Source organism: Hippopotamus amphibius, chromosome 5 (genome assembly GCF_030028045.1).
Source record: "Hippopotamus amphibius kiboko isolate mHipAmp2 chromosome 5, mHipAmp2.hap2, whole genome shotgun sequence".
NCBI classification, from domain to species: domain Eukaryota; kingdom Metazoa; phylum Chordata; class Mammalia; order Artiodactyla; family Hippopotamidae; genus Hippopotamus; species Hippopotamus amphibius.
In genome coordinates, this window is record NC_080190.1 from 137,318,367 (window position 1) to 137,346,086 (window position 27,720).

General features: G+C 36.5%; 1 protein-coding gene across 7 annotated transcripts in view; it reads left to right on the forward strand.

Annotated features, from left to right (window-relative positions):
- VPS13B (vacuolar protein sorting 13 homolog B) overlaps positions 1-27,720 on the forward strand; it is a 773,631-nt gene that overhangs the window by 636,272 nt on the left and 109,639 nt on the right. The window lies entirely within an intron of this gene.

Sequence of the window (27,720 nt, forward strand, 5' to 3'; positions counted from 1 at the left end):
AGACCCATATGTATGCTGTCTACAAGAGACCCACTTCAGACCTAGGCACACATACAGACTGAAAGTGAGGGGATGGAAAAAGATATTCCATGCAAATGGAAATCAAAAGAAAGCTGGAGTAGCAATACTCATGTCAGATAAAATAGACTTTAAAATAAAAATGTTACAAGAGACAAGTAAGGACATTACACAAAGATCAAGGGATCAGTCCAAGAAGAGGAGATAACAATTACAAATATATATGCACCCAATATAGGAACACCTCAATACATAAGGCAAATGCTAACAACTATGAAAGAGGAAATGCAAGGCAGAAATAGAGACACAGGTGTAGAGAACAAACACATGGACACCAAGTGGGGAAAGTGGGGAGGGGTTGGGGGGGAATAAACTGGGAGATTGGGATACCAAATTGTGCGCTCTAAATATATGCTGTTTATTGTCTGTTAACGGTATCTCAATAAAAGTTCTTAAAAAAAAAAAAAAAAAAAAGAACGTGCCTTTTAAACAAGGAGAGTTTACATCTGACTGGAAACATCAGAAAAGGCTTCATTGAGGAGATGACAATTGAGAGGATCCTTAAAGCCGAATAGGATTTCAACATATAAAATGAGGGGAAAGGGTATGTGAAGAAAAAAAAAAATCAGTCTAAGATTTCAGAATTGAATAAGAGAAGACAGAACTTATGCTTGGGAGTTAGCAAATAATCTGGCTTGACCAGCAGAGATTATACAGGTAAGCGATTAGTGGACAAGTGATAAGCTGCAGACGTGGGTTTTTCATCTGTGACCATTCCATGGAGGGAGAGAAGATAACACATTTATTGAGCACCTATTATGTACCAGGCACCAAACTTGTCCTTTTACATGTCATGTCTCTTCTATCCACTCTGTAATCCTGTGTAGGTGGTACTGTTATCTCTACTTTAGTGCTAAGGGTACTTAGGTTCTGAGAAATTACATAATCTTTCCAAGATTATAAAACAAGTGAGGAGGTAAAACCGAGACTCAAATCTAGGTTTTTATGAATCCATAAGTTTTTCTTCTTTGTTGTACTACCTTGACTACTTTCAGAGTATGGAGTTTGTATTTCATTTGATGGGCATTGGAGAACCATTGGCAGTCCAGGAGTTTAGGTAAATTAATCTGATAGTCTGGTAGAGAGTGGAATGGAGTAAAAAGAGACTGAAAATGAGAAGACCTGTTGGTCCAGTGGTTAGGACTTGGTGCTTTCAGTGCCGAGACCTGGGTTCAGTCCCGGGTCGGGGAACTAAGATCCCACAAGCCGTGTGGTGCAGTCAAAAATAATAATAAATTAATTTTTTAAAAAATGAGAAGACCTGTCAGGAGTCTCAAGAGAAGAGATGACAAAGGCTGTAAACTGGTAGGGGAAGGCTGAGGAGAAAGGAGGTAGTAGCTGGTGTGGAGAAAAATAAATGAATGCAGGAGACATTGTAGAGAAATAATCTATGTTCTCGAGAATGTGGTAATTTAATGAGAGGGAGTAAGAGAAATCACAGATGACATCTAGAGTTAAGCTCCATAGGAAATAGGGTAAGACTATTTACAAAATTTTGGAAATAAGAGGGGTGCCTTTCAAGCTAGGCACTATCACCATACCACTCACTGTATGCAGATTATATCTACTCCTGAAGTCAACTGCAGAAGTGAGTGGTGTTCTCCCCTTAGTACAGATAAGAAAGCTGAGGATCTGAAAAGTTAAATGAGTTGCTGTGGACCTCTTCTCCCTGAAAAGTGCATGAATGCACACAAGATTTAACACGCGATTTCAAGAAGTTTATAGTTGCCTGTAAACTGTATATGAATCTTTGATGAAGAATCCCAACAAGAAATACTGCCAGAGCTACTGGAGCTCTGTGTCTATTAGGATTAGGTTCAGATGTGAGTGATAGAAAATACAAACAGCAGTTTAGGCAAATCAAGCTGCTTCTCCTATCATACATGAGAATAATCGGTCTAGGACTCTACATGTCTCTACAAAGTCGTGAGAACCCTGGTGTCTTCTTGCTTCCTGCTGCTTTGCTGTTCCCAACACTTTCTTTTCCTTCACGGTCTAAGATGGCTGCACATGCTTCAAGCATCTTGTCCCCAGTCCAGCCAGAGGAAGAGGAAGGAACCCAAAAAGAGCAGAAAAGGATGTTTCTTGGAACCCATACCCTGCACACTGTGCTGCCAATATCCCAGAGTCCAGAATTGTATCACATGGCTACTCCTAGTTAAAGGGGAAATTGGGACTCATTTGCTCTGGAAGAAGGGAATGAGAGGTCTTGGGAGACGACCAGAAGTGCCTGCTGGCATCCCAGCTGTAACTCTTGGGGATCCAGGTTCTCACTGTCTGCTGTGCTAGCCAGCCCTGTGATCTGCTTCTGCTTCTGCTTCTGGCCTGCTTGTGAAATTGATTCATCACTTAGTCTATGGTGCAGTAAGAAAACTCACTTTCTAGTTCATTAGTGAACAGCCTACTAAAGCAGAATTTGTGGAGAAAACTTAAAAAGCAAATGAGATTTTTGAAATAAAAATAAATAAATAGTTTGAAATGCTAGCATTCCTTGCACTTCAAACAAGTAAGAGGTGGAGAAGGAATCTGTCAATAAGATGTGCTTTTAAAGTAAATGGAAAACATTTGCAAACTGGAAGAATACTGAAGTCATTTTTGTCCTGTCACTTTATTTGGTGGTAGAAATTTTATTAGCCTATTTCTCTTTTCCTATTAAATACTCTTAAATTTAAAAAGCGGGGGGGGGGGGGGAAGCTTTTTTTTTGCCCCTGGAAGTGAAGAACTGTGCCTAGCAATCAGCGTGTTTGATGTTTATTGCTCAGCATTAAAAAATGTTCGAGGTATAAAAAAAAAATGAAAGGACAATAAATATGAACTGATGGTCTATGATCATCTTTTTATGAATTATTCTCCCCCAAATAGAAGTATTTCCCCCTATGAGAGTCACAGTAAAAACCATTATTTAAAAAGTATAAATTGTTTCCCGAAAGCTACAATACATTGTTGAGAAAGGAACAAACAGAAAGAGAAAAGTGAAGTACAGAGAGGCAATATAGCCTAGTTGTTAAGAGCAAAGATTCTGGGAATTCCCTGGCGGTCCAGTGGTTAGGACTCGGTGCTTTTGCTGCCGGGGATTGGGGAGGGGGTGGGGGCTGGGAACTGTTTCCCTTTGATCTCTGGTCAGGGAACTAAGATCCTGTAAGTCGAGGCCCCCCCCCCCCCACCTCCCCCCCACCAAAAAAGAGCAAAGATTCTGGAACTAAAGTGTCTGGGTCCAGATCCAAGGTCCACTGGGTGATCTTGGGCAAGATGCTTAACTTCCCTATACTTCAGCTTCCTTGTCTGTAAATTACACATAATAATTTGAGTTGTTGGGAAGAATAAATGATTGCTAGATGTGAAAAACACTTAGAACATTGTCTTGCACATAGTTAATGCTTTATAAATGTTAGCAATTATTACTTTCCTCTAAGGGCTTACTATCTCCAAGTGCCAACAGTGTCTCTGTTTCTGCCCTAGATTTTGAGTGTAGGAGAAAAACTATATTACAAGTTTTGATTACAAACTAAAAACTCTTTATCCTTTTACGCATTCTTTTCATAAAGACATTGGTCTGAAAAATTCATTTCTGTCATAATATTTTCAAGCATGCACGGCCTTCCAGTTTTTTTTATTCAGCTCCTAGTTAGGAAAAAAAATCAAACTTGAGAACCTTACATGTTTTGTAGCAACATTTTAAATGCCACAGCAAAGTTAATCTTGATTCTCTTACACCATTAGTGCTTTTTTTTAGGTGCTTTTTTGAGATACAATTCACATACCATAGAATTCATGCATTTAAGGAGTACAATTCAACAGTTCTTAGTATATTCATGGAGTTGTACAATTATCCCCACAGTCAATTTCAGAGCATTTTCGTCATCTCAAACAGAAATCTGGTACCTTCAGCTGTCACTCTCCAGTCTCCCCCTCCTCTAGCCTTTAGCAACAACTAATTTACTTTCTATCTCTATATATTTACCTGTTCTGGACATTTCCTGTGAATGGGATCATATAATTTCTGATTTTTTTGTGACTGATTTCTGTCATTTAACATAATGTTTTCATAGTCCACCCATGTTGAATCATGAATCAGTGTTTCATTACTTTTTGTTACCAAATAATAATACGTTGTATGTATTTACCACGTTTTACTTACTTAACATTCATCAGTTGTTGGACATTTGGATGTTAGCACTTTTTTTTTTTTGAAACCAGAAAACTCTTTCTTGCAAAGGTACAAAAGGGTCACAGCAGAGATGTACAGCAATGAATTAGATGTGGCCAGGAGGGGACGGGCAGGCGTGGGCCATGCATCCTAAGAACAGGAGCCATAACATAGGGTCTCTTCTCAATAATTTATATTGTGATAAAAGTTGGGTGTTAGCGCTTTTTGAATTTTTTTTAGAATTTTATTTATTTATTTATTATTTTTGGGGGGGGTACACCAAGTTCAGTCACCTGTTTTTTGGTTTTTTTTTGTTTTTTTTATTTTATTTTATTTTATTTTTTTGGGGGGGTACATCAGGTTCAATCATCTGTTTTTATACACATATCCCCGTATTCCCTCCCTCCCTTGACTCCCCCCCACCCTCCCTCAACTCCCCCCCCACCCTCCCCATCCCAGTGTTAGCACTTCTTGAATTCTATCCACTTAGTCTCTGCTCTGTCCTGCAGACTTGAGGGGAAGGACCAAAGGGTGATGGTGATGATTAATAATATTTACAAGGTGTTCTTATGAGCTTTATCTCTAAGAGCTTACAATCCAAGCTTCACGAAACAAATACGCAGGCAACTATCACCCAGTGTTATATTATGCAATAAGTGTTAATGGAAGTACAGGGAAGGAAGTTCATATAGAAGTTGATGAGCTTCGAAAGTAGGTTTAAAGCCAGGTAGTGGGGGATTTCAAATGCTGTACTGAGACATTTGGGCTTATTCTACAAGCACTTTGTTCTGTGAGGGTAGGCATTAAGGTTATTAAATGCTGAGCAACAACCATGACTGATTACAGAGGGAAAGGTAAATTAGAGGATACTACAGATATACTTTGTTTTTATTCTGCTTTGCTTTATTGTACATCACAGATTTGCACTTTTTATAAATTTAAGGTTTATGGCAACCCTGCATCAAGCAAATCTATGGGCACCATTTTTCTAACAGCATTTGCTCACTTTTTGTCTTTGTCACATTTTGGTAATTCTCACAATATTTCAGACTTTTTCATTATTATTATATTTGTTACGGTGATCTGCGGTCTTTGATGTTACTGTTGCAAAAAGATTACAACTTGCTAAAGGCTCAGGTGATGATTAGCAATTTTTAGCAATAAGATATTTTTTAAATTAAGGAACGTACGTGTTTTTAAGACTTAATGCTATTGCACACTTGATAGACTATACAGTATAATGTAAAATAACTTTTATATGCCCTAGGAAACAAAAAAAAAATTTGTGTGACTTTGTTGCGGTATTTACTTTATTGTGGCAGTGTGGACCGAACTCAAAATATCTCCAAGGTATGCCTGTATAGGTCAGCTGCATAGAGACCTCTTCAGAGCACAGTTACTCAGCAGTAATGAGAATGACAGTTGGAACAGGAAGGAGGAAACAAATGTAAGAGATAGACATCTGGAGGTAGAATAAATATTAGATCTCAATGCCTATAGATACAGATGATAATAGGAGAGGAAAATTAAATAACCCTGTGGGTCTAGCCTAGGTGACTGGATGGATTGAACATCATTAATGGGGACTGGAAATGTCAGAGAAGAAATGAGGTAGTCAGATTTGTGGAAGAGATACTAAGTCCTACACTGAACACTTACAATTTAAGATTTTAGAGGAATGATCATGATGAAATGCCTCCCACAGGTTTGGAAATGTATGCTGACAATTCAGAAAAGGGTCAGATTATTTAAGAAGGGATTTGAGAAGTCAACCTTATACTAGTAAAAACTGAAGCCATGAAAGTAAAATAGAGAGAAATCACACTTAGAGACAATGAAGCACTCAAAGATACGAGAACTGAAAATAGAACCATGAGAAATCTCACTACGTCCAGTAAATAAATAGTAGATTAGGAATTGTGGCTGGTTGATAGTGTCCCCCCCAAAATTCATTTCTACCCGGAACTTCAGAATATGAGTTTATTTGGAAATAGGGTCTTTGCAGCTGTAATTAAGTTATGATGAGGTCATACTAGATTAGGGTGGGCCATAATCCACTGACTAGTATCCTTATAAGAAGAGGGAGATTTGGATAGAGACAAGCAGACACAGGGAAAAGGCCATGTGAAGGCAGAAACAGAGATTGAAATGATACAGCTACGTACCTAGGAAAGCCAAGGATTGCCAAGAGCCACCAGAAACTGGGAAGAGGTAAAGAAGGATTCTTCCCTAGAGCCTACAGAGGAGCATGGCCCTGCTAGCACCTTGATTTCGGACTTCTAGCTTCCAGAACTTGAGAAAACACATTTCTGTTGTCTTAAGCCACCAAGTTAGTGGTACTCTGGTATGGAAGCTCTCAGAAACTAATAGAAGAATCAACAAAGGAATGGTCAGAGGGGAAGGCCTAGGAGACTACAGGACAGCAAATACAGGCATAGTGAAAACTTTACGAAGCTTGGAGAACTCAGCAGTATCATGACTCCAAGCAGACAGAATAGGTTGTGGACTGGGAAAAAAGTTGTGGATTTGACAACTTTGAGATCACTGTTGACTTGGAAAGAAGTTTTAGTCACCAGGGCACCACTGCAGAGCCATTCCCCTACAATAGCCCATCTCTTTCTTGGATTCTATGCTGGGGTCACATTGGGCTTAGTTGTTTGACATTCTCACTAAACTGTAAATTCCATGAGAATAAGGCCCTATTCCTTATTCATCAATATCTCCCTGTCACTTAGAGACTGGAACATAGTAGTTGCTTAGTACGTATTTGTGGAAGGAATTGAAGGATGGAGAGAAGAAATTAGGAATTGGAAGTTATTAGCTTTGTTTACACTTCATTCTGTGGAGGAATTTATTGGTCAGAGGGCTTAGAAATAGAAAGTTGAGTGATAAGTTTCATTTCTTGGAGACAGAAGAAATTAGAGACAAGATGTCAATTTTTAAAAGTTGTAAAATGACAATGACAAGGCCTAAATGAAGGTTTGGTCTATATCTATATACTTTTGTGTACTAGCCTTGATAAATGATAGTATGCCAAGGACTAAAAACAAACTTAGAAAAAGACCCTGAGTTTTTAAGATTGGAAGAGGCAATTTTTTACTTTTTTTTCTCTCGTTGTTTATTTATTATTTTCTTATTTAGTGCCAGCAGTTGCTAAGAGCATTATGTGGTTACCTCACTCAATTCTCACAACGCTACAAAAACTGTTATTGACATTTTACTAAGAAAGCTACAGCTCAGAGAGGTTAAGTAAGCTACTGAAGATGCGCTTCGTGAAACACACTTTTACATGAGATCAGTGTTTCTTAAATTTTGGCATCCGTGAGACAATCCAAAATAACCTCCTTCAAGCACAGACTCTTTTGAAATTAACTCTTATTTTCTAACCGAATTCTATATTCTACTCTATAGTGCATTTTTATTAGTTTTACTGTTATAGAAGAGTATTCTATCTCATTACCAATAATCATTTTATAAAACTGATTGAAACCAAAGTATGTGTCAGTTTTCTTTATCATGGTGTCACAATGTTTTGAAAGCCTAGACTTACATAAATAAGTCACTGCCGATGGCAATTCTTTTTTCACTGACTTAGCGACATAATAGTGAATCACTGTTCACTGTAATATAATAGTGAATTATATATCCCTACTATTAGTAGTAGGGATACTCAGAATGCTGCCAACGCAGCTAAATAATATGTTCACTTTAGGCTACTATCAGAAGGAATTTTGATAAGTGTTCTTTCTTGTATCATATATTGGACTGGAATGGTTGCTTATCCAATGTGCAATACAGGAGACAACCTCTTTTAACTATTTCAAGGAAATGATACTCATCAAAGAGCATTTCAGGCTGATATGGTTGTTGTTTACTTTTCTGAGTCTTGCTGTGTATAAACTGAACCAGGATTCTCAAAGGACTCATTTTCATCGCACCCAGCTTTCTTAAATACAGCTCTCAAACTTCATTTTAGTGCTATGATCTTGAAATATATATAAAGTACATTCACAGTTTTATGTTACATTTGTTGATTGGAAAGTATTTAGCCTTAGAAAAATATTTGCTATATAAGCCAATTTTGAACCATTCTTTAAGAGTAAACAATATTTCATTAATCTTACCTATATTTTTACTCCCTATTGTGACATCTCTTTTTTACTCCATGAGGAAAAGTCATTTCCAAACATTGATCAGTACCTTTTTCTCCTTAGCTGCATCATGGTCCATCTGTGTAAAATAACAAGCTTTCACATTTGCTTCCCATTTCATTAAAAATTTATCTTAAAAATGAGTACTCTAATTATTGAATTTTTTTATCTTTTTAAAAATCCTCTATTGAGCACATTAAGAAAATTCAAAGCTTAACTTTGATGTAAGGTAATCTTAGTGATTATTGTAGTGTATTTTAGCATATTAAGAATTTTAAAATGGTCTTGAAGAATTAACTTTCCCATCGTTTATTCTATGGTAGATTTGGCTCCATCTACAACAGATACACAACACTACTCTTTTTTCCCAATCAGTACCTTGATCTCTTTAAAATTTATATACTATGTTGGAAATTTCCACTGGATACTTTACCATCAAGTATGAATACCATCTTATTTATATAGCCAACATAGACTGATGAAGTAAGCAAATCACTAAAGTCAGTGCTGTCATCTAGTGGTAGGGTAAAGAACCTCAGTTGACTGGGCAATTTTTCAAATATGTATTGCATACACTAAAATTTATCATTTGTTAGTATCTATTGGTGATGGCATTTTTTTAAATTGAGGTATAATGGACAAATAACACTATATTAGTTTCAGGTATACAACATAATGATTTGATATATTGCAAAATGATCCCCACAATGTCTAGTCAATAAGCATTACCATGCACAGTTATAAAAAATTTTTTTCTTATACTGAGAACTTTTAAGGTATACTCTCTTAGTAATTTTCAAACATACAATATGGTATTATTAACTATAGTTGCTATGCTGTACATTACATCCATGTGACTTATTTCTTTTATAACTGGAAGTTTGTAACTTTTGACCCCCTTTACCCATTTTGCCCACCCCACCCGCTGCCTCTGGCAGCCACCAGTCTGTTCTCTGTATCTGTGAACTTGGTTTTGTTTTTTGGATTTTGGTTTTTTTAGATTCCACATATAAATGAGATTATACAGTATTTATAGTTCTCTGTCTGATTTATTTCACTTAGTATAATGCCCACCAGGTACATCCATGTTGTCACTAATGGCAAGGTTTCATTCTTTTGTATGGCTGAATAATATTCAATAGTGTATATATACCACATTTTCTTTATCTATTCATCTATCGATGGACACTTATGTTGTTTCCATTTCTGGGCTATTATAAATAATGTTGCAATGAACATGGGAATACATATATCTTTTTGAGTTAGTCTTTTCATTTTCTTCAGATAAAATACGCAGAAGTGGAATTGCTGGATCATACGATAGTTCTATTTTTAATCTTTTGAGGAACCTCCATGCTATTCTCCATAGTGGCTGAATCAATTTACATTCTCACCAGCAGTGCACAGAGGTTCCCTTTTCTCACCAACACTTGTTATTTCTTATCTTTTTTATAATAGCCATTCTAACAGAGGTGTGAGGTGCTGTCTCATTGTGGTCTTGATTTGCATTTCCCTGGTGATTAGTGATGCTGAGCATCTTTTCACGTAACTGTTGGCCATCTGTACGCCTTCTTTGGAAAAAGTGTCTCTCAGATCTTCTGCCCATTTTTTAATCAGAATTTTTTTTTTTTTTTTTTTTTTTTGCTGTTGAGTTGTGTGAGTTTTTTATATATTTTGGATATTAACCTCTTATCAGATATATGATTTGCAAATATTTTCTCTGATGATGGTACTTTTTTAGCTCTTTTTCCCCTTTCCTTTTTCTTTTCTTTTTTTTTTGATTCAATACAAATGGCCTTTTCCGAGATATATGCATGGTTTCATCACAATTATTTATGTTATAAGATCTCTGCCTTCTAAAATATTCTTAAACTGATTTTGAAGGAAGTTTCAAGCAATTTTTAAATTTTTATTGATTGATATGCTTGTTATATTATCATTATATCAATTTTAGTTGAGAAACATCTATTTCCCCTTGAAAAAAAATTTATGTCATGAAAATTTTACATATATAAAAGGAAAGAGGCTAGTAAACTCTGTGCATCTGTCACACATCTTTAGTAATTATCAGTGTCCTATTGTCCTTGTTACATCTTTTCCTCTCACCACTTTTTGTTGATCCTGTTATTGTTTTTCTGGAGTATTTTAAAGGAAGTACCAGACATCATTTTATTTCACCCATTAATAGTTCAGTAAGCATTGCTAACAGGTAAACATTGTAAAACATAACTTCAGTATCTTTATCACAGCTAACAAAATGAATAATAATTCCTTAATATCATATAATAGTCTGTATTTAATTCTTCTCATTATCTCAAACCTTTTTTTTTTTTGGCTGCGTTGGGTCTTCATTGCTGCGTACTGTTCGTTGCGGTGAGCGGGCTTCTCAGTGCAGTGGCTTCTCTTGTTGCAGAGCATGGGCTCTAGGCGCGGGCCTCAGTAGTTGCAGCACACAGGCTCAGAGGCTGTGGCGCACGGGCTTAGTTGCTCCACAGCATGTGGGATCTTCCTGGACCAGGGATCGAACCCATGTCCTCTGCATTGGCAGGTGGATTCTTAACCACTGCACCACCAGGGAAGTCCCTCAAAACTGTTTTTTTAGAGTTGGTTTGTTTGAATCAGGAGCCCACTGAGGGCCACACATTACATTTGATTGATATGGTTCTTATCTCTCTTTTAATCTGTAAGAGCTTCCTCTCTCTTTTTTCTCCCCTATGTCATTATTTAATAAATAAATTGGATCATTTGACGTCCAGAATTTCCTATATTCTGGCTCACTTTATCCTTATAATATTGTTTAACATTTTCCTCTATCCCCCATATTTTCTGTAATCTAGTAAGTAGTTGTTGTGGATGCTTGATTAGATTTTAGTTGCTGTTTTTTTTCTTGTAAATGACGCTTCTTAAGTGATACAGTATTCTTCCTATTGCATCGCAATGGAAGGCACATGATATCTGCTTATTTCACTTTTTAGCAGTGTTAAAATTGATCAGATCATCATCCATCACCATCAAGTTCCCCATCAACCTTTTACACGGTTTTAGCATCCATTGATATGTACCACAGTTTGTGAGCAATTTCCTCAACCCACAGAAATTAAATTCACTTACATTTATTGAGCAATTTCTATGAGCCAGAAAGCTTGCTTGGCAGTTTACCTACATTCTTTCATTTGCCCTTCCCAAAATCTTGTGCATTCTATATCATCATTATAGTTTAGTAGATAAAGAAACAGCAAATAGAGGGACCATATAGCTAGTAAGCAACCCAGTTATGCTGGTTTTAGGAGTTGTTTTTATGGAAAATTAATCTAGAAGGTATTAATTATTATATATATGAAGACGTAGATAAGATAGATTAAATATAAAGACCAAACTGAGAATGAAAACATGTATAGCATTTGTATTACTATCAATAAAGTGATATCAGTGTCATATAAGCTAGGTACCTCCTTTGCCCCAATTATGGACCATTGGAGTCCAGCAAATAATTTATTTCAGTCTTATATATCCCTTTAATGGACTGAAATGTAAGCTGTATGGTAGTTCATTTTATAGAAAGCCATAATCTCTGCCAAGTAACATTTTTATGAAATGAAAACTGTATCATAAAGCATTTTCTAATAGTGAGGCATGCTAAACACTGCAGTGTTGATGACAGAAATCTTGAAATTTCTTCTATAAGTCTTTAAACATCATTTGTCTTCATGGTTTGGAATTAGTCTTGTCCAGAGCAAGTTGATGTCTATATGACCTCCCAAAGTCCTTTCTAGTCCTACAATTTTCACACTAATGAATTCAAACAGAAAAGGATGATTGGGCCAAAACTCGGAGTATCTTCAGAGCCAGAATGTAGGAAAAGTTACAAAATACAGATGTCTGTCAGGGATGAGGTCCAAAGAGAGAAAGAAGCAGGCCAGGAGTTAGAAATAGATATGTTGTTGTACCAAAAAAAAAGTTTTTAACTTGGCCTTTAGCCAAAAGAATTTTTTTTAATACTTAGATCAAACTATTAAGCCATAATATTCAGTTGAGGTACAATACAGTCCTGTGGTTGAGGATTTATAGTTCATTACATTCAAGGAAATGCAGACCAGCTCTCAGTTCCTCAGACCTGTGCCAGATTATACCTTTTAGAGAATCTGTAATCCTATATTTTTCATTCAGGAGTAAAATCATTCTGATGCTCTTTGGAATTGTCAGTATTTGCATATCAAGAATTACAAATGAAAATCAAAACCTTTAAAATATTGTTTAATTATGTAAGACATGACAGAAATGTTTATACTTTTTAACCCTGAAAGTAAGCCATTCTTTTTTTTTTATGCGAACATCTCTAAAATTAATACCATTTATTTTAATTGCTTACTAAATTTTTAAGAAGTGGTTGTATTAGAGAATGGACTGGAGAACTCGAGGTTTGGAAGGGGGCGGGGGGTGAAGGGGAAGCTGAGACGAAGCGAGAGAGTAGCACAGACATATATATACTACCAACTGTAAAGTAGATAGCCAGTGGGAAGTTGTTGTATAACAAAGGGAGTTCAACTCGAGGATGGAAGATGCCTTAGAGGACTGGGGCGGGGAGGGTGGGGGGGACTCGAGGGAGGGTGGGGGGCGAGTCAAGGGAGGGAGGGAATATGGGGATATGTGTATAAAAACAGATAATTGAACTTGGTGTACCCCCCCAAAAATAATAAATAAATAAAATTTAAAAAAGAAAAAAAGAAATGGTTGTATTGGGGAACATAAAAGAATTTGTTCTTTGTGGTTTTTTTTACTTTATTAAGAGTGACGTGTTCCAAGAATACTTTTTTCCCTTGGGCAGCAGGGTCAGAGGAAGAGGATCAAGTAGGGAACACCCAAGAAGGTGCCTGGTCATTCTGTGCGAATATAAAAACTGATCTATGGGAACAGCTTGTTGTTAGGGGGGGGTTGCTGTTTTTTTTAAATCCTGTTCATAATATTTATTAGTTTTCTATTTTACATTTTTTTCTTTACATGAATCTCAAGAGAAAAATTTGTCCCATAAAGTCTGTGATGTACCCCTAAACAGCAAATTAGGTGTCTGTGGCTTTTATTCTAGTCTATGATGTGTTGTGAATGTAACTAAATTGTCTAAAAAGCATTCCCAAAACTCATCTTTTCCACATTACATTCTTTCTACATGATGATTCACTTAACGGGACATAGGTCACCACCAAATAATGGTGGTCAGTACAGCCAGAAATTCTATCTGCAGATTTATGAAGAAAGAGCCAGTCATTCCAGCCCAGGAAATTTGCCTCTCTGTAGATTTTCTGAGATGATTTTGCAAGACTTAGAAAGTTATAGATATCTGTGAGAGCCTTCTTTGTTCCCTTAGCCACCTGAAACCTGAAAACAAACCAACTGACCAGAGCTGTGGTTTGATATGTTCAGTTGGTATGTAAATCAACATATTTTCTAACACCCTGTGGCTGTTCTTAATGGTAAATCAGGAAAGAATAAGGTTAAGAGTGATTGGCACTGAACTACTGTTAAGTCATTATTTCAGGCAAATTTGACATGACATATAATAGGAAAAGAATCACAATCAGTGTCAAAGGCATTCATGTTTCCTTGTAAGGGTATAAATCATCAATGTGCCTGACTGCTTTTCTTTTGCATTTCACTTTGGGACTACCGTGTTGAGGTGGCCACTAGCAAGTATGGTTGTCCGAGGAAACTATAGGTTACTCAAGTTTCCTCTATCGGATTTGAACATATATTTGAAATTCCAAATAGTTTTCTATGTTGTGAACAAAATTTAATTGTATATCTAATGATAAAAAATTGATACTTGCTGATTTTCAAGTTTATAGTCAAATCTTATATCCATTTAAAAAAATGATTTGTGCCAATCACCTGTCATTTCTTGTCAATTGGATTTTGTGTAGATTTGAAAGATGACAGTTCACATTTTGTTTACTGATATGTGTTTTGTATTCGGTCATAATGTAATACTTCCAAGGCAGGGAAGAGTTTAAGCTGAATTCTGAAAAGATGAAACACGTCTTGTACATGTGTGAATTTATGTTATTTTTATATTTATATAGTGTTTATTTCTTGACCTTTTATATCTTGTTCATTTCTTGCCCTCCAGGGGGCCTTCCCTGATATTCTCCATCTCCACCCAGGGTGGGAAAATTGCCCTTCTCTAAGACACCCTGGGACTATTTATATTACTGATTCCTTCCTTCGCTGTGGGCTTCTTGAGGGCAGAGTTTAGATGATGTTTATCTTTGCTCTCCAGTGCCTAACATAGTACTTAGCGGGTGTTGATTGTGACTGAGTGAAAGCTTAAAATGAAATAGAATAAGATTAGCTTAATGTGTTGAGACTGTCTCCTAAAGGTAATTGCCAAAGTAAGGCCCTGCCTACATATTCATCGTAGCCTGGGCTTTACATACTGTTGTCATCGGTTTGGTAGATCTATAAAGCCTCCTAAATGAACAGGCTGACTACAAGGAGACCCTTGTAATATTTCTGGTAAAAGAATTACACAAAGAGAGCAGCAGCTGGAATTATACCTCATTTTGCACAGGAGAGTCACAGAGTTACAAAGGTACACACGCTGGAGATGCACACACAGATAACTACAAGGTAAGATAGTATTACTCAGTGCCAGTAAGAAGAGTTTAAGCCATATGTGTTTGGGGAGTTCAGAAGGGAAGTCACCTCTAATTTTGATTATTAGAGAAGGGTTTTTTTGTTTTGTTTTTCTAAAAGGAGATGAAGAGAATAGTTTTGAAAGATTGGATGAGATTTCAAGAAGCACTGATGAAAACAAACTAATGGCAGCTAAAAGCATATGTAGTATAAAAGTAGGAGGTTAGTTGGGGGAGATAGGAAAGGTCCAGAATTTGGGCATAATTCCTTAGGAATGTTAATGGAATTTGCACAGTTTCATTTTTACCACATTGAGATTTATTCCCCCTAGGACACTTAATCCAGAATACCAGAGGTCAACTGAGGTTACTATTTTGAAAACTATACTGTACAGTCTGCCCTTTACTCGGGGGTTGATTATGCAGGCGTAGTTTTTTAAATTTTTCATATCTTTCCTTCTTTTTCCTTCCTGGTATCAGCCTACAAATGATTCTTCTTCCCATAGTACCTCCATCAGAGTTAAAATCACGAGTCACTCTTGCCTACTTATTAGCAGTTCTGTAGAAGATCTGGTGAAAAGACAGTATGAAATTATGGACTTAAACTTTGCGAAGATAAACTCTTCCAGTGATTAATAGTTAAACTACATTAATTTGGACTGTAAAGACAGATTCAAATTTACCAGAAAAGTATGGAGTAATTCTGTGAAAAAAAAAATTTTTTCTTAAACACACTTTAAATCATTTCTGGCAATGTCAGGTACTTAACTCTTTATGCAGTGCCTGTTTTTAAGTTCCATGAAGTCACAAACCATGTCTGTTTCCCTTGCTGGCCATTGTGTCCATAGCTTGCCCTTAACATAGAGACAATAAATATTTGGTGAATAAATTAAGAATACTTAATAGGCTAATTAATCTCACTTTTACACATACATTTATATATGTGTGTGATGTAAGTGGTACATATAAATCTATATACTAAAGTATAGATATTGTCAAAAACTGTGAAGGGTTTGAGCTTTAGCCCATTTGCAAGTTAACAACTTAGCCTGCCAGGGTCTCATGGATGCTGATAGAAAATGTGGGAGTGCTGGATCAGAGGTGATGGATAGTTTATTACCTACAACAGTGTGTCTGCATATGTGCCAGTTCGCCAAGCCTCAGTTCCCTTAGGGTGACATGAAGAGAGCCAGGTGATGCTTAAACACAGTGAGTTACATTACAAGAGAGGAACCCCGAACTTGGGAAACCTGAATCTTTTGAAATGGGGAGTAAGCGTGCCTGCCCTTTTCTTTGCAGAGAGACACTATCTCTGTCTTCATAGCTGTTTGCTATAAATGTGAACTTGAAAAGGTAATCTGGAGCAGCAGAGAGCATTTAGCACACAAAGCCTCCAGTGTTTGCCATCATCTAGTTCTTTACAGAAAAAGTTTGTTGGCTGCTTGATCTAAACATTTAACTTTATGACAAGCCTTCATAAAACATTCCAAGCTTGCTTTTTGTTCTAAAATATTCTCAGCATTTTTAAAGTTATTCTGTAATTGCAATTGACTTCTTGCGAATTATTAAGGGTTACCCTGTCTGTACTATAGTTTTTTCTTATTACAACGGGTTGTTAAGAGCAATTATCAGTGTTTACTGTATTCTCAACTTTTTTAGTTTTAAAAACAACCTTATAGCAAATTATCACAGTATGAGTATTTGGCTTATGAGCATTGCTTATTTGTCAGGTTGCATACTTTTGAACCTCCGCCACAATCAGGTAACTAAAGTTTGGGAGTCAGGATAATGAAGTGAGTGAGCTCCCTGAGTTCTAGATTCCTACAGTCCCAGCTCTGTAACGTATCACTGAGATCCTTAGCAAGTTGTTTAACCCTTTTTTATTTTCCTCATCTGTAAAATGGATGTGCTCTTACTAACAAAGAATTATCAAGATTGAATAAAATAATGAAAATCTTGGCACATAGTATACACTTTAAAATATAAACCCTCTTCCTCAAATATAAAGTAGAAAAGCACGTCCTGTATTTATATATCACTTGAGAGTTTTAAAGAGTTAGATAGTCTTATTCCATCCTCTGAATTTTTTATGGAGAAGAGTATTGCGGCTCAGATTGGTTACATGACTTCAACTCAAGGTGACAAAACTAGTTTGCAGCTACGTTTAGGTTAGAATTAAGTTCCCCTGCTTCCCAATTAGTGTTCTTTACAGTATACTATGCACATTTGACTATTCCATACAGATGAGTAAGATACTTGAACAGTTAGAACTGAGACTACAACACAATAGTGAGTTTAAGGGTTTGTAGCCTCATTAAAAGAAACCATAAAATAGTAAAGTTGCCCTTGGTCTAAGTTAGTTTTGACTCAGAAGTTCTTAATATATTTTTATTATTTGTCTTTATGGAAAATATTATCTTGAAAGATGTCATATTACACACCTGCATTTGCTTGAAACTTGGTAGCTTGATAAATTGATAAGATAACTGGGTCATATGTTAAGTTTTTTGAAAAACCAACCCAAACATAGATCCTAATAAAAGAATGTTACACATTTCCTTTTAAAGGCTGAAAAAGTATTTCTCAGGACTCTTAAATTACCATATTCTGATACCAAGGGAAAATAAAATCTGGACTTAGAGTCTTGTTTGTACTTAGAGGGTTTTCCGGACAGGAAGGCAGTCTTGATTCAATGCAGTAAGCCACAATACCAGTGGGGCATTACAGGTGAAAAATCTGCAGCTGTACCCCTTCACCACAATGTATTACAACTGTACGCTGGAATATTTCCTGTACAGAAATAAGGTTTGGTTAACTTTGTTTCCCAAGAGTAGATCACATTAAAATGTTATAAAATCATGATTTCCTGCATTTTAAATACTTGTGGTTTCTCAACTGGTTCCAATATTTTAAGGTTTTTTTTTTTTTTCCTCGTATGACTTCTATTAGTTGAAGGTGTATAGAAGCTTTTCTTTTCCTTCTTCAAAATCAACTAAAAAGCAGATATATATAAAAACTGGTATTATAAACTAAAAATTTTGAGATTATATACATGTACTTGTGTTTTATGTCATTATTAAATGTTTTATGCTTTGAAGTAGAAGCACAAAAAACTGACATGCTGTTATCAGAATACATTTTATTTTTAATTAACTGTTGAAAAGTATCTCTACTTGGTTGCTTTTGTTTTGTGTGATGAATATGTTTCTTCTCTTATGAATGATTGATTATAGAAATGTTCTTCATGTTTAAAAGGACTGTTAAGTCCAGTAATAATCATAAATAGAAACCACTTCTGTATTTATAGAGGTAAAACTGTTTTTTTAGCTTGTTATGTTTTAATGTTTATATTGCTATTTACTTATCTTAATTTCTATAATAATATATAGATGTCCATTTATCTTAATTTCTATAATATATAATAAATTATCCTAATTTATGTAATGATACAATGTATATATACATTGTCTCAGTCATCCATCAATCAATGCTCAGACCTCACATTCTATATTTTAACTCTCCACTTACCTACTCTCTACTCATCAGTTAAAAACTTTAATCTACCTACCTCTAATTTTTCTAGTGCATTCCCCACTGAGGAATATATTTGGTCTTATCACCACCTTGACATTGTGATAAATGTAGTGTATCCTTCTATTTGCTTAATGAGATAAAATAACCTTCTATTAACAAAGTAAGGGTTTCACAGCAATTGACACTTTCAAAAGTTATCAACTAGGAACATTCCAGGGTAAAAACCCCTTTTCCCACCCAGGCGTGTAGGTCAGAAAGAATTCGAAGAAATTGATACTTGAGGCAGTGGATAACAGAAAAGTTTTAAGCTAAGCAGAAGACTCAAAAGGAAGAACTGGGGACTGAGATGTCCACACAGACTTTGAAAAATTCCAGCAGGTTCCCGGGAAACTAGGAAGATACGTACATGCATCAATCTGTGCGCTTTCCCCAGTCTCTGCGCATGCTGAGAATGACCTGAGAAGGACCTGTGTGCTCTCACCTTTGGCTGACCTTAAGGCTCTGCACAAGCAGGAAGGGAAGGCCAAGGCAGAGGTAAGGCCTGTCTTAACAGGCACATAGATCCCCCCAGCAGAGACTGGGTGTGCTGTTGTTTCCAGGCCTTTAAGAAAATCTCTGTCTAATCATCAACTGACCACTAAGCTCACCAAATAGAGACTTCAGTGACCACATAACAAAGAAAACAGACTTAGAATTAATTCGTAAATGTTAGTAACAACAACGACAGCGACAAAATGAGAACAAATGTCAGTGACAAGAAGCCCTGGGGAAGGGAATCTGATTTCCACAGTTGCCATACTTCTTAACAATATAATAACAGTAATATAGTTAATAATATTCATTAATATAAAACTTTATGTCATTTCAAATGTCCAGTTTCTCACAAAAAGTGTGTGCTCTGCAAAGAAACAAGAACGTCTGGCTCATATACAGAGGAAAAAAGCAGTCAATAGTAACTGTCCCTAAGAAGCCCAGATGTTGACCTTACTAGACAAAGATTTGAACTGTCTATTTTGAATACGTTCAGAAAACCTAAAGAAAGCCTCATCTAAAGGACTAAAGGGAAATAGGAGAATGATGTCTCACCAAATAGAGAATATCAATAAAAAGATTGAAATTGTAAAGAAAAAAAAGAAATCCCAGAGTTGAAAAGAATAATAAGTGAAATGAAAAATTTACCAGAGGGGCTCAGGAGCAGGTTGGAGCAGGCAGAAGAAAGAAGCAGTGAATTTAAAAATAGGTCAATAGAGATTATAGAGTGTAGAGAACAGAAAGAAAAAAGAATGAAGACAAATGGCCAGGGCCTTAGAGGCTGTGGAATATCATCAAGTGTACCTGTATGTGCATGATGGGAGCCCTAGATGGAAAGGAGAGAAAGGAGAATAAAGACTACTTGAAAAGCTAATGGCCAAACACTTCCCAAATTTAATTAAAAACATCAGTCTACACATGCAGGAAGGTCAATGAACTCCACGTAGGAGAAACTCAAAGATACCCATACCAAACAATGAAACTATTAAAACAAAACAAAAGAAACAAACAAACAAAAATCACCTTGGCTGCAACTAGAGAGAAGTAACTCATCGTGTATAAGGGATGCTTAGTAAGATTAACAGCTGATTTCTCATCAGCAGCCATGGAGACCAGAGGCAGAGAGGTAACATATTCAAAGTGCTGAAGGAAAAAGGCTGCTAAAGAGAAAATAATTGCCACACTAAATAACTATAAATGACTGAGATAAATGGTAAGGATCAAAACGTATTCTGCATTCAGATTTCTTTCTAAGAATCCACTTTAAGAAAACTGAAACCAGAAATTGTAAATGACACATTATGGAGTCTATTTTTCTTCTTTAATCTAAAGATAATTAGTTTAAAGAGCAAAGGATTTATAGCCAAAGATCTGCCACTTACTAAATGTGTAACCTGAAGCATGTTACCTAACTTCTCTAAGCCACAGCTCACTTATCTGTAAAATGGGAATAATATATTCCTCACTAAGATAATATACAAGAAAACTTTGTAAATTGTAAAAGGCTATTCTACCACAGCTTGCATCAGTGTTGTTAGTACTGCTACTGCCAGGATCATGGGTGATGATGGAAAAGCGAATTGTTTTACCCCTACTGTACTCACCTGTTAATTGGTGTCCTGGGAAATCTGGAAATGTGGTGGGAGGAGTGATAAAGATGGTATCCTCTGCTGTAACCAAGCCTTAATAACTTACTCCTGAATGGAACTCCGGCTTTGTGCTCACTAAGCAGCCCTACACAGTCAGCTATTTCGCCATAACATAAAGGAAAGGACAGTTGAGTCAGATTGGTAGAATGTATCACTTGCTAAATAACTACTACCTCTTTATTATGTACATAAGTACAGGGAACACACTTCCTCTGTATGCTTTTCTTAGGTTGCTTGGTGACACTGAGTGGGCAAAGGGGCAATGGCTGAGCTTTAGCAGCCCCTGAACAAAGAATTCAGAGCTGTTTGTCTATGAGGACAGATGGGCAGTTGCAACCCTGCTAATAATCTTGGCAGTACTATTAAGTAATAAAAACAAATTAAGTGCCAAAATATTCTTTGTACCAAAAATATTTTTAAATGGCCAACACACATGCAAATCTTCCCAAATTAGCCATCAAATGGAAACAAATCGTGGAATCATATTTTAAATGCAAAAATACATGTGCTTTTACCAACTGGCAGATATACAACCTAAAATATATTCATATACAAAGACCACATATGCTTAGAGTACAGTTTATTATGTATGGCTGGCTAATTTTTTAGGTCCTGTCAAATAATGGATAGGAAAACAAAATGTAATAAAAATATATATAATCTTGACAGTCATTTGAAATGTACCATGTGTTACACGCGGAATGTTTTCCAGTGAAACCAATTTACTTGTTCCCACTTCCCATGACTCAATACTAGATATTTAGGCTTTCTAAACTATTTTTTGGCAACCAAACTTTCTTGGAATAGTCATCTTTCCTTCAAGTTATTCAGTGCAAGCATTAATAATAAATCCTCAGTTATAGATATGTAGCAAAAGATCATCCACATCATCTCTTTCAACCTAAAAGCACAAAATAAAGTTATTTTAAATAGATCGCACAAAATAGAGCCCAGATTTATTCCTGAGAATAATTAATTGCCGCCATATGAAGCACAATGTGACTGCATTAGATTTTTAATTTCATTATGTTACTACTAACCTAGAGATTATCTGGGCAATGTCTACTTCTAACTGAAAGGCAAAGGGAGATTAGTGAGCTACAAGTTTGTTACAAGTGGATGTGATTACAACACAATTTGAAAGGAGGGCTCAGTATATAAAACAAGACCTTTTTAGAACAGAAAGGTGTGAAAAAGATCGTTATTTTTTCAATGCCGATCTTCATTCATAAATTTAAAAACTATTTATTGAGCATACACCAGGTACCAGATTCTGTGCTATGAGTTTAGTGGAGAAATAGCTGGATTTCATTAAGAACGCTTGTCAGAGAACACACAGAATGCAGCCAGGCCTCAGGAAGCAGCAATAGGCTACTTTTAGAACGATGACCATTGTCCCTGCCCTCCTAAATGAGGTCTCGACAGTTCCAACACATGCCTCACTTCCCTCTTTCCTAATTACTACCCAAACTGTAAGATGGTGTCCCCTCTTGTCTAGATACTGATTTGTATCTCTCTTTCCATCTCTTACCAAACCTCCTTCCTCTTCTACCTCCCAAACCCTTCCACTGAGCCCTCTCTATGCTCTGTGACTAGTGAACTTCCCTAAACCTCAGCCTCTCCTTCAAGAACTTCCTCTACCTCTTCACCTTAAATGAAATCCTGCTGTCCCCTGGGACTCTGCACCACTTTAACCCCCTGAAGTGGAAACAGTTTATTCTCCCACATCCCTTTTACCACTGGGTCAGGAGATAAGGTGCTCTGCTGCTCCCCTTTGCCACTTGCCTGTACTCTTCTCCCCTCCTGTTAAAGCCTCCTGCTTCTTTGAGACTCGTTCCATCCAATTATATCATGCTCACCCTCTTTGTTGTTGCCATCTGCTAACTATTTGGTCCTTCTCCCTCATTCTCAGAAGTCTTGAGCCCATGGCTTCCGGCCTTTTTCTTCACTGCCATCAACGTCCATGTAAAAGAGCCAGCCAAAACCCCAGCTTGAGCTCCTCACTCTAGTGATCTCCTCCTCCACTCCATCTGAGTACTCACTCCCACACACAAGCCCTGGAATTTGTCCACATCCCAAACTGCTCCACCTCCTAAATCATTCGATCCAGCATCCTAATCTTACTCGCAGTCTCTCTGTCTCTCTAGCCTGCTCACTTAGCAAGCCCCACTACAGTCATTCATTAAACTATATAGAAACCCATAGTTCTCTGCTTTCTCCCTATCCATCAGCTTACTGTTTTCACATCCTCTTTTAACCAGTTTATATTCTTAATTCATCATTTAAAACACCTTCTTGCAAATAAATACCCTAAACTTCATTATTCTCTGTCTTTCCATTACACTCTCCTGATGAAAGGTTAAGCCTGGATGAGTCTACTGCTGTGTATCAGCACAGTTAACTCACTCTCCAACTCTCTAGAATAGCCAACTCCATACTCAAGATTTCCACTTGGATGGCTCATTGATGCCTCCAACTCAGCTTATCTAAAAAGGAACTTGTTATCTCCCCTCCTCCACCTGACACATACCACAAAGCTACTCCCCAGTGAGACAAATCCATCTTACCCATGCCAGTAAATGACATCAGCACCCATGCAGTTGCTTGGGCCAAAGACCTGAAAGTCATTCTTAACACCTCCCTCTCCAATCAGTCAACAAACTTTTATTTCTCAAGAGTCTCCCACATACCAGTCCACTGCCACCAACCATACCATAAGACACCTACATTTCTAGTGTAGACCACTTCCCTAGCCTCCTAATTGTCTGTTCACATCCATGCTTGCTCCATTCTCCTTTAATACAATCTCTACACAGTATCCAGAAATTTTTTTTTTAATATTTATTTGTTTGTTTGCACCAGGTCTTAGTTGCAGCAGGGGGGCTCCTTAGTTGTGGCATGCGAACTCTCAGTTGTGGCATGCATATGGGATCTAGTTCCCTGACCAGGGATTGAACCCAGGCCCCCTGCATTGGGAGCACGGCTCTTATCCACTGCGCCACCAGGGAAGTCCCCAGAAACCTTTAAAAACATAAATTTGACTTTAAGCATTGCTTCTTTGCTTAAAACCCTTCAAAGATATCTCATTGACATTTTCATGGACTAAAATAATTTAGTTTTTATTATCTACATTTCACAAAATGAGGGAACTGAGTCTCAGAGCCATTAAATAAGGTGCTCAAGGTCATAGAGCAGTGATTAAGGGTCAGGGCCAGAATTTTATCCTAAGTGAGTCTAATACCAACAAGATTTTTTTTTAATGATGGAGAAATTTTAAAAATAAAGATTATATCTATATGGCTTATAAATTTGTGGCTCAATATATATTTGAGTGGACAGTTGACTAAAATTACCTTTAAAAATACTAATTGTACCGAGTGTTGTTATCAGCTTTTCATTTGAGGTTTTGAAGACAAAATGTTCTTAAAATGGGGGAAAGAATTAATATGTGAGTTTTGCAAAAGCACTTATAGGCATACAATTTTAAATTTTTTCAACAGGTTTCATTTGGAAGTTTCATTTATTAATACCTCTTTATTAACCAAGGGAAATAGGGTGTATAAAGGAAAATCCTGACAAAAACATAACATATTTTAGGATGTATTTCTATAGTAGTTCTCTATTGTTTTCTAAATTTTGAGAGTAGCCTGGAATGTTCCAATTGAAGTATGTAACCACAGGTCCAGCCTCACACAAAGTTGTGAACTAAATAAAATTTTTCTTTGGCTTTCTTCCAAATCTCTCTTTTTGAACTTTCACAATTTCTCCTTGCCTAAGCCCCAGCATTGGTACAGTTTACTTTCATTGCCCTTAAACTACCTAATGGCTTCCCACAATGGTTCCCAGCTTGGATTGCCTTTTATTATGGATCTATTCCAACTCTCTCCTGTACATCAGAACTTAATAGTACTGTTTTCTTAAGGCCTAAACTCTGCTTTCCAATGTGACAGCCAATTTTCATAAGCTATTATACATTAATTTTAATGGAGAACTTCTGGAGACAATACCAGAAACAAGTCTTTTTTCACCCTATTTGCTGTGTAACCCCTCTACCAAGAAGATGATTTTTGAACTGTATATTCTGTTAATTTATTACTAATAAAAAAACAAGAGGTATGTTTGTTGCAGAACTCCTATGTATCCTGGCTTCTCCCCTCGCCTCCTTGGAGCAGTTTCTCAGAGCTATCTGTAATGCTGTCTCCCGGGCTGCAGTCCTCATTTTGCCCCAAATAAAACTTAACCCGTAACTCTCAAAAAAAAAAAAAAGTTATGTTAAAAATGCTTTTGCTAAACTCAGTTGCCCTCTCCCTTGAGATTCTTATGTATCTCAGCGCACTTCTCACATCTTATCCATTTCTGATTATGACTTTACTAAGCTAAAGAACTGATTTATTGGCAGTCTAGAAAGGATTTTGGCAAGGAGATATTCCTTTATCTCTCTCAAGGAATAGCCAACATAGAGGGACACATTTTAATAGATATGGAGCAGAAAACCATATTGAACTATGATTACAAGGTTCTTGAACATCCAGGTTCAAGGTTTATTATTTTCCTCCCACAAGTCCAACCCATTGTTGAGAAATCTAAAAAGCAGGACTCTTATTCACAACCTACCTGATTGTTTTAACAGCACCCAAGCTTCAGAAGTGTTCTTTGAGCATAAGAAGGATAAATAATTAGTAACTAACATTTCTTAAGCTTTTTTAATGTGGTGTTAAATAGAATGCTTTGTCTCTTTTAATCCTCACAACAATTCATGAGAGTTCTGTTATTATCCCCCGTTTAGGGAAATGAGTACTGAAATTAGGAAAATTAATTTGCCCAAGAACTCATAGCTAATGGAGCTAGGAATCGAATCCCATTAGGTGTAACTCCAAAGTTTATGCTTTAATCTTCTATACTTCTTTGTGGAGAATTTTTAATGTTCCAGAGATGAACTGAATCACCCAGGATGTGTATATTCGTTCATTCATTCATGAATTATTCATTCATTCATTCAGCAACTTTTTTTTTGAACATTCACTGTATATAGTTTGCCAGGTGCTGTAAAAATCCAAAGCTTAGCCAAATGTAAATCATTCCCTCAAAGAATGTGTCTACCAGGGAAAATGTCATGTATAGAAATAACTGTAACATGAGGTGTATAGTGATAAGAGCTATGAAACAGGTTCCCATTTTAAAAAACCATTGGAGTTCAGAAAAGGGAAAGCATTTCTCCATCTGGGAGGTGAAAAGGCTCAAAGAAAGGTGGTATTTCATTTGGACCTTGATAGATGGGAAAGATTTAAACATTAGACAATGAGAAACCAGGGATTCTACAGGTATTTCAGGTTGAGAGACAGTATAGGAACAAAGACCCAGAGAGGAGAAAGTTGGAAAAATGTATGTCATGGAAAGCAGGAAGAGGGAGAATTTCAAGAAATGGTGGCTAAAAGAATTTATGGAGGATATGTCACTTGTCTTTATCGCTAACCAAGACATATGCTCTGTTTCATCATGCTATTAGCCTCTTGTACGTATCCATTTTATGTCCCTTTCTTCCATTTAGCACTTCTCCATACATGAATGCTCAAGTCCCTGTTTAAGGAAAAGAAACTGTTATAGATGGAGGTAAAATTTATTCCCATTTAAAGATTAAGAATCACTTATTTAGGAAAGGAAGGTTAAGGAGAAATCTATTCATTCAGGAAACTTTTATTAATATCCTATTATGTTCCAAAAACTGTTAGATGCTAATATTTTTGAAAATAATATGCTATTTTTGCCTCAAGGATCACAGAGTCAACTAAAGGAGACAAACATGTAAATAAGGAATTACGAAGTGTAATTAATGACTTCTATGATAGAGGAGTAGTGAGTTAGGTATGGAAGTGACACAAGAGAGGCAGTGATCAGTTCTGAGAATGGTCATAATTAGGAAATGCTTCCAAAAGAGGAGACACATCTGAGCCCAGTCTTTTTTCTATTTTTTTTTTAAGGCAGATGGTATCAACTCACATGTTCTATTTTGAAGCTTAGTTTTTTTTTTCATTTAACAATATATCTTGAATGTCTTTTGTGTTAGTATATATAGATATTCCTTATTCATTTTAATGGTTGTGCAGATTCCATTCTGTAGATCTGCATGTTATATTTAATCTCATATTGATGGATATTTGTATTTTTCAATTTTACTAATACAAGTACTGCAGTAAATACCCATAGACACATACACACATACTTGCATTGGAATATCTGTAAAACAAATTCTTAGATGTATCCTTCTAAGCATTTAATAGATATTGCCAAATTATTCTCCAAAACTACTGGGTAGAAATGCTTTTTCCCACACCTGTACAGAAATTGAAAATGTCAGTCTTTTCAAACTGCCAGAATAATAAATTAAAATATTATACTGTTGCTTTAATTTGAGTTTCTGTAAGTATTAGTAAAGTTGAGTATCTTTTCATGTTTACTGGCTGGTTATATCTTTTCTTCTGTGAATTAATTGCTGTCAGAATCTGGGGTTTTACCTTATACAAGCTAATAAGTTAGCCTGTTAACATTTTATGGATGCTGACAGAGATATTAGACTTTTCGGTCAGAAACAAAGAATAATATTGCTCGTGGCATGGCAAACTGTGCGTCATGTTTGCATTGGTTTCTGTTGCCCCCAACCCCACAAGGGTGATGCAGAAGGGCCCCCAGGAGGATGTTCTACATGCAGTAGGTAGATGGCACATCATGGAACATGGAGCTTGTCAAATCCACCTTTTTTAAAGCAAGTCTGCTCTTTGTCTTGGAAAGAAACTTTATCTCATTGCTCAAGGAGGCTTTCTGCAAACATCACCTAAGAAATGGCCCCGGTTAATAGCTTTCAGGGCCTTGCATCCTTTGCACACCTGGCAAGAACATGCAGGGACGTTCAGGGCCTCTTCCAGTGACTGCCTTTGCGTATTTTTCTATCTGCTTACTTATTTTCTCATTGATTTGTAAGAGCTCTCTGCTATCACAACAAGTACTTA